General features: G+C 33.5%; 1 pseudogene; it reads left to right on the forward strand.

The window, feature by feature from the left end:
- Positions 1-796: 796 nt before the first annotated feature.
- LOC125816655 (uncharacterized) lies at positions 797-7,297 on the forward strand (annotated as a pseudogene).
- Positions 7,298-8,433: the final 1,136 nt, after the last annotated feature.

Consider the following 8,433-nt stretch of genomic DNA (forward strand, 5'->3'; position numbering starts at 1 on the left):
TTTAAAAACAAATGTTTAATTTTAAGTTGTTACATTTTTTGGTTGGGGGAGAGGAGCTGGTTTTGGGGTAGGAGGGTCGGGGTAGACACAAAATAAATTGATTTTTTAAAATATAAAATTTTAAATTATTTTTTGAATAAGGAGAGTCGGGGTATGACGTCGGGTGAGAAAAAAAATTGTAATTTGAGATTAAAGGAGAGTTTTGGAAAAAAAATTAACTTTTTTTTAAAGGAAAACATTTTCTTTAAATTTGAAAAAAATAAATTGATTTCAAGTACTCCTATTTTCATATGAAGTACACGTATTTAAAGAGAAGGTTAAATAAATAAATATTGAATTTAGGTACAACTGCTTATTTAATGAAGTGGGTCCAGTACAACTTGTATTACTTTCGGAACCATTTCTTATTTATTATTGGACATGCTGTTGCTTATAAAATATGTTATTAGCCTAGAAAACATACATTTGATCAACATAGTAAACTTACATAGTTTTTTAATGCACGTGAAATCTAAAATGGTGACAGATAAATATGAACGGAGGGAGTAATATATATAATATTAGAATGAGGGAATGTTTTTCCCATAAATTTGTTATTACTGGGAATTGGGATTACCCACAACTAAAAGAAAAGAGGGTTTTTGGTTTTTTTTGTAAGCATATATCCATTAAACACAACAGCACCAAGCAGAGGAAGTGAACTCATCTCTATTGAAGTAGAAAGAATTCTCACAAAATCAATTTTGACAAAATTAAAGAAGCAAAAGTGTTGGATCTGACAAGTAAAGTTACTTTGATGAAAAGAGGACAAGAAAATGAAGCAAAAAGAGAGAAAGGGAAAGCAAACAACTCACTGGTATCTCATACAATACTTAAATTCATTAACAAATTATTATTATGCTTATTTGGATGATTATCTAATTGTTAACACTGAATAGTTGAAAAATCCCCTAAATTATCTCTCACCATCCAAAAATGGCATTTGTCTAAACACACCAACACTAGTCACCCTAAATCAATCATATCATATATCATATATCATCATATCATATCATATATCATATATCATCATATCATATCATATTATACTAAAAGTGGGAAGAATCTAAGTCAAAAGTTGAAATACGGAAATATCTTTTAACTATTAATTTATTTTCTTGAGATTATTTAAAATATTATTTTTCTCATTTAGTATTTATTTTGGGATTCAATGAATTTTGACTATTCGTATTATGATAATTAACACTCCTATTTCCAGCTAGACTTACAATTCAATACTCATTATTAAATTGTAAGTTATTATTAGCAAGAAAAAATCAACAGTCTTTACATCTTCCACGTAGTAATAGTGATGATTTTTCATAATCATAGTTACTATGAATTTTTTAATAATTAGTCATAAAGATTTTCCATTACACATTTAATATATTTGAATTTTTTACATATTTTATCCTGATTACAGTTTTATTTCTACATTACATTTAAATGTTATAAATTGTTTAATAAATTAAATAGTAAATAGTAAATAGTAAATCATCATATTAGTATACATAAATTACCACTAACTCTTCATTATGTAAATGTATTTAACTCCCACTAATTATATTCATTATGTTTTTTACTCTCATCCCTCATCGATAATCTCAAATGGATTAATATCATATTTATGACAACTCTTTGTGTTCCTCAGTGCTATCCTATAAATAGTGACATTTGACACAATAATGTACACACTTAAACCAATTGAAAAAAAAAAACATAAGAAAATTTCTATTATCTCTTCTCTTGTCTCTTTTTATTTGTTTAGTTTAACATTTATGTTGCTTGTTTGTTGTTATTGTACAACTTTTTATTGTTGTGTTATTATTATTGAGAATTTACTGTGGTTTGTTGCTTTGTATACATTAGTCTAGCATGTGGTATTTTAGTATCCTCATTTGAATATTGAATTTGTGCAATAGTTAGTTGTTTTTACTTTATGCACTTTTAGTCAATTTTATAGTTAAAGGTGTATTCTTTTTATTAGGAAGATATATGTAGTTCCTCACGAAACAATGATGGATTTTTTTCATAAATACCAAAGATTTGAAGGGGATAAAATATGTCATTTGCAATATAAATTTTATATGAAGTATTTTGGGATAAACGTGCAACGCACGTTCCCAGATCTAGTATATTACTAAAGTGGCAAAAAGAAAAGTTCAAAGTCAGATTACAAAAATGCCCTTTGCTAATTTTTTATATATTAAAGTATGTCTTTTTTTTTTACTTTTGAAATTAAATTAAAAGACTTCTAAACAAAGCATGTGCAGTAGAGTAAATACATTAATCTTTTGATTGTAGAAAGTTGTTCCATATTCTCACATTTTATTGGAAGTTTCAATTGCTTAGTTATTACCTGCAATTAGTTCAATTAAAATGTTTAATTCTTTTCATCTTCCATGGAAGTAATATTCTTATCACATGACCTTTAGATATTCTTTATAGACTTCGATAAATTTGGATAGAAAAATTTATACGATTCAATCACATAATCAAATTGTCCATCAAATTCAAAGTAAAAATTGTCTAAACAGTTCTATATTCACAACTTATGCAACTTTTTAAAAGCTTTGCATGTCATGCTTTCAAGTCCACAATAATGTCATCAAATCATTTCATCAATTCACAAATTACGATCAACACTACTCAAGGCAATTCTCAAAACACAACTATTAACACATTGCTTTTTTCATTTAAGCTCCTTTACAAATCATTATTATCAATTAATTAGAGTAACTGAACTCATCACCTCATTAACTTTACTCCCAACACAGACAATGAAGGAAAATACAAGATTCTACAAGTTTTACAAGATTTACAAGATTTAGAAATTCACTTTCCTTAATTCAATCAAAAGTCAATCTGAGACTTGAGCTTTTCCTTTCTGAACAATTTTCAAAGCCACACAATCTAATCAAACAATTAATCACAATGAGATTTCGAATCTAACAACATTCATATCAAACACTTCGAAAAATGGGTCAAAACGGCACAAAAACTCAATTTGGAAAATAAGTTTGAATCCGAAAATCTTTATTTGAATATGCTACTCAAGACATTGGGAACTCATTGGGAAAAATCATTTCGAAAATGGATTTGAAACCAGTACAATCACCATTTTACTTCAAAAATCCAAGTTCTTGAAAACCCCCAATTTATTATTTCAAAACATTGATTTGAACAATTATAATAATTAATATATAAATGAGGATTTAAGATTAAGAATCATTACCCAAATATTTCTTCTCAAAACCTTGTTCAAATCGCCACACCAAAGCTCCCAAAATTTTAAGACTAAAAAATGGGGATGAAACCCCGAAATTCAAAAACATTTTGTCCAGGCTTGCCCGCAAATGCGGGATTTAATGAACCGACCCTCTCTGAATGAGGCAGGGGTCTCGCGAATGTAGAGGTCAACTGCTTGACCCTTCGCGAACGCAGTCAAGCCTCCACAAACGCGGGGGTCCCCATGACTTACCCTTCGAGAACGCGTCCACTAGGTCTGCGAATGCGAAGAGTTAGATACCATAAGTCCAAACCATCAACCAACAACAACTCTGAAAGGGTCCCCGAAATTCGTTTAAAATCCTGTATACACAAACAAAATATGCAACTTGACTAAAAACGACATTTCAAACTCAATGGAATCATTGGAACACGAATCTGAGGTCTCCTTGACTCAAAATCCGTGAAAGTCACAAGAAACGAACATAACTCCTAAAAAGGTCAAATCAAGCTCGAGACCTCTAAAAATTCAACCGATACCTCTCTTAAGCCTAAAATCATCCACCGAATTGAAAAAATTTGTCAAAATTCTCATTTGCGCATCCAAACCCCGAATGTTGACCAAAGTCAACCCAAAGGCTAAAATTTCACAAATTCCCAACTTAGGATCTCAAATCCGCAAAAAGAGTCCGAACCTGATACCGACAACCCTCTTAGACCAATTTCTACATTCCGGAACTGGTGGAATCAACGAAATTTCATTTTGAGATTCGAAACTCCAAAAGACACTGAAAACTACTTTTTAACAACTTTAGCCTTTCAAATTTCCAAAATTTCCATATTTCATAACTTTTCACTCAAAACTTGAAACAATTTTAAAAATACATTCAAAAATTACTCGGGGCCAATATAGGGAGAGATAAAATGGTAAACTCACAAAAATTTCTAAAAATGAGCAACTGGGTCATTACATTATCATAATTTTACAAATTGTTTGTATAGAGTGGTAGATATATGTGGCTATGAAAAGTTTATAGTATAATATTTGGTCATTAATTGGCAGGTTTCATTTTCTGATTTTCACAAGGACGTTATCAATGTTTTGGATTTCGTAGAGATGTTAAAGAAGGAAGAAAATGAAATAGATATTGATGTGGATCTAATTGAAATGCTGAAATATGGCCTAGCATTTATTTGTACATATGTCCAGTTTTCTTATTTTGGTTTAGAAGAGTTTAAAGATAAAATGGCTCGCAAAAGACAAGAGGTTGAGAATCTGCTTCGACCAATTTTGTATATGACATCAATGTGGATGTTAAATGTGGACTTCGATGTGGAGGAGGATAAATACAATATGCATCATGTTCTTTCTAGCGTAATGGATAATATCGATGATTGTATCAACTCAATGTTATCATTCTACATCGAGTACCACCATGACTTAGGAGCAGTTGGACTTCCTCCTCCTGAACCTCCATCTTCTATCCAAGTATTGTGCTAAGCAGTTTTTTTCCATTAGTAACTCAATATGAGATTCTTCAGAAAGTATGTGGCGACATAAGAGATTTTCATGGGTTGATAGTGAATGGTTACGTTGAGCATGAGAGTGTTGAATATGTCTTACCTCAGGTTCAACCTATGGCTGAGAAAGTAGGACTCTTCCTTTTGAATGATCAAACTGATGAAGACTCTCGACTATTCAAGCTAGCTCATCTACTTATGAAGATTACTCCAATTGAACTAGAGGTCATGCACATATTTTATACAAATTTTAAAGCTTCAACTTCAGCAGAAGTTGAATGCTTCATTAAGCAGCTCCGGCAAACCTCTACGGATATTCTTAGGGAACATGTCGTTCACATACAAGAACACATGGTAACTATTGTTTCCCCTACCACTTCAGGAGCTCGAAACATTCATGTGATGATAGAGTTCCTTTTGATTATTCTTTTTGATGTGCCCAAGGATTTTATTCATCATGACAAATTATTTGATCTTTTGGAACGTGTTGGAGCACTTACTAGGGAGGTATCCACTCTTGTTCATGACTTAGAAGATAAATCAAGGAATAAAGAGAGTACCAATGAAACAAACCGTTCAACTCTAAACTTGCTTGAAAATATTGAACTTCTCAAGGAAGATCTCAAACCTGTTTATTTGAAAGCCCCAGATTCATCTCAATGTTGTTTCCCCATGAGTGATGGAATGCTCTTTATACATATGCTACACAAGCACTTAAATGATTTGCTAGATTCCAATGCTTATTCAATTGCTTTGATAAAGGAACAAATTGAGCAGGTGAAAGAAGACCTAGAATTCATAAGATCTTTTTTCGTGAATATTGAGCAAGAATTGTACAAAGATCTCTGGGAACATGTTTTAGATGTGACTTGTTTGAGAAAAGGGTACTTGGAAACAAGAGTTGCCTGGATGAACTATTGGATGTTGGAAAAGAAATAGCCCAAAATTGTAAAGGCCTTGAAGTTTGAAATAATTTGAGTTCCTTTATTTTCAACGATGAAGTGGAAGTGATGAAGATTATAGAATTAAGTTATGACCATTTACCAGATCAACTAAAGCCATGCTTTCTTTACCTTGTAAGTTTATGGAAGGATAGTGCAATAACAATCTATGAGTTGAAAATTTTATGGCATGCTGAAGGACTTGTGGAACCGACAAAGATGAAGAGTGTAGAAGAAATGATGGATTTCTATTTGGACACTTTAATTTCCAGTAGCTTGGTAATTCTTTTCAATGAGATAGGTTATTACTCGACTTGCCTACTTCATGATCTTGTGCATGAATTTTGTTTGATAAAAGCAAGAGAGGAGAAGTTGTTTGAATTGATAAGTGCAAGTGCTACATCATCTTCTTCAGATTTGTCGCCACGTCAAATGACCATCAATTATCACAGGGAGCACTTTGGGATTAATTTTGTCCTGATCGATACAAAAAGTTAAAGGCATTCTGGCAAACACCTCTATTCCTTGATGATAACTAGATACGAGCTGGACAACTGTCTTTCTGATATATGTCACCTAAGACACCTGAGGCTACTTAGAGTATTGATCCTGGAAAGCTCTTTTATCATGGTGAAAGATTCTTTGCTAAATAAAATATGCATGTTCGTTCATTTGAGGTTCTTAAACTTTGAGACAGAAGTTAAAGCTCTGCCTTCGTCTTTTTCTAACCTCTTCAATCTAAAAACACTGATTGTGGAAAATAAAGGACCACCTTTGGTACTACTACCGAGAATTTGGACTCTCTTGAAGTTGCGAGTGTTGAGCATAAAAGCTGGATCTTTCTTCGATTTTGATGTAGATGAACCAATACTGACAACAAAGGATACAAAATTAGAGAACTTGAGAGTTTTAGAGAAACTCGTGCTCACCTACTCAAAAGACACAGAGGATATTTTCTAAAAGTTTCCCAATCTTCAACAACTTTCATTTAGTCTAAAAGAATCATGGGATTGTTCAACAGAGCGATATTGGTTCCCGAAGTTGGATTTCCTAAATGAACTAGAATCCCTCAAAGTAGAGTTTGAAAGTTCAAACACAAATGAAAATGGGCCCTCTATAGTGACACATTGTCCGTGGGATTTTCACTTCCCATCAAGTTTGAAAAATTGTTGTTGGGTGAGTTTCCTCTGACATCCGAGTCACTATCAACAATAGGAATACTGCCCAACCTTGAAGATCTGACCCTTTTAGACTCGATCATATTCCAAGGGGGAGAATGGAAAATGGAGGAGGAAGACACCTTTGATAATCTCAAATTTTTGAAGTTGAGTGGAGTGACTCTTGCTAAGTGGGAGGTTGGAGAGGAATCCTTTCCTGTTCTTGAGATGTTACATTTGTGGGTATGTCATAAGCTTGAGGATATCCCTCCTAGTTTCGAAGATATTGGTTCTTTAAAAATTATCAATATCTGGCAGAGCCCTCAACTTGAAGATTCCACCCTGGAGATTAATCAATATGCTGAAGATATGAGGGGAGGGGACGAGCTTCAGGTCCGTGGACCTAAATGAGTCTTGAGTTCTCTTATGCTGATAAGATATGTGAGTATATACTACGTTTATTACCTTTTATGTGGTGGATTTTGAGAAAACAAATACGTCATACTTTTGGATTTTGACATTCCTTTACCAATTCCATTTGCATTTTAAAATAATTTTCTTTCGTTTGTAGAGGGCATGTTAAAAAGATGGTTACAATTACCTTTGCGGATACATCAACTTTAGAAGCTAAAGATAAATCCTCAGACATTTTTCTTTTATTCTGTTGTTATCACAGGACTTTTGTTCAATATTTTCCACCCCTTTTTCTTCATTTTGTGTAAATTGTCTTTCTTCATTGGCATGACTTGAATTATACATTGGTGTGTTACTTCATTGGTATTGTATTCATTGTGCCTAATGGATAACGAAACAATTGATCATCTATATATAGAATGACTCTTGCTTCCTGTGTGTACTATGTATGGCAAGCGAGAAACCTTATCGAGAGAAGACCGAAAGTTAGCAGCTCAAACCATTAAGTGTAATCCGGACATAGAGCCCCAAGTAACCACCTCAAACCATAAGCACCCAATAATGGGCCAACCCATGCATCCAGACAATAAACTCCCAGGGGTACCAACCCAACTAGCAAAAGTAAACCCTAGGGCCGCCTAGCCTGACAATAAACTCCCAAGGGCACCAGCCAAGCTAGCAAGAGTAAGTCGGGGGCACCAATAAGAGCATCACCCAACCAGACAATAAAATCACAGGGGCTCCGATCTAGCTAGGAAGACTAAACCCGGGGGTACCAATAAGACCATCACCCAGCCAGATAGTAAACTCCAAGGACACTAGCCTAGTTAGCAAGAGTAAACCTGTGGGCACCAATAATAGCATCGAAGCATCATGTATCATCTATAACCAAAACTAAAGTAGAACAACGTTTAACTTAAGGAATCGATAAAAGGCTCTCGGCCTGAGCCACTCTAATCCTGAGTCATCCAACAAAGCATAGAAACCTCTGGTATCACAATGGGGCTGTAGAAATAGGGAGAGTGAATAGAGACTTGGAAAAACTGAATCAACACCTAAAATAAGGCTCATTCTATTAGACTTAAGTCTGCTACTTCAGTCTATAATGAGTTAAACCATCTGAAGCAACGTTG

This window comes from Solanum verrucosum, unplaced genomic scaffold (assembly GCF_900185275.1).
Source record: "Solanum verrucosum unplaced genomic scaffold, falcon-dt-bn FXZP01000084.1, whole genome shotgun sequence".
Taxonomy (NCBI): domain Eukaryota; kingdom Viridiplantae; phylum Streptophyta; class Magnoliopsida; order Solanales; family Solanaceae; genus Solanum; species Solanum verrucosum.